Source organism: Nicotiana attenuata, unplaced genomic scaffold, assembly GCF_001879085.1.
Source record: "Nicotiana attenuata strain UT unplaced genomic scaffold, NIATTr2, whole genome shotgun sequence".
Taxonomy (NCBI): Eukaryota; Viridiplantae; Streptophyta; class Magnoliopsida; order Solanales; family Solanaceae; genus Nicotiana; species Nicotiana attenuata.
In genome coordinates this window covers 25252-25691 of record NW_017674452.1, presented here as the reverse complement: position 1 = coordinate 25691, position 440 = coordinate 25252, and positions in this window count along the sequence as shown.

Here is a 440-nt window from a genome sequence, read left to right as displayed (position 1 = left end):
AATACAATACTGTCTCTGGAAATACATGAAAGAAACAGGGATAGTAGATGGAAGGAGACGCCAAGGCCTACGGACGCCTGTAGGACTACCTCGGGTCGTCTGATGAGCAAGAATCAGCAAATCCCACTGCGGTCCAAAATCTACAACACCAGGGTCTGCACAAAAGAGTGCAGAGTGTAGTATCAGCACAACCGACCCCATGTGCTGGTAAGTGTCTGGCCTAACCCCGGTGAGGTAGAGACAAGGCTAGGACCAGACTCCAGATAAACCTGTGCAGTTATATATACATATACAGCGGAAAAATAAACTAGAACAAACAACTAAAGCTGGGAAGGGGAAACATGCTTCGGGGAATAACAGATAAAACAGAATCTCAAGAGAATTATCAAGAAACCAAAATTTAACTTCTAACAAGAATAAGGAAAAACAAAGGCAGATTT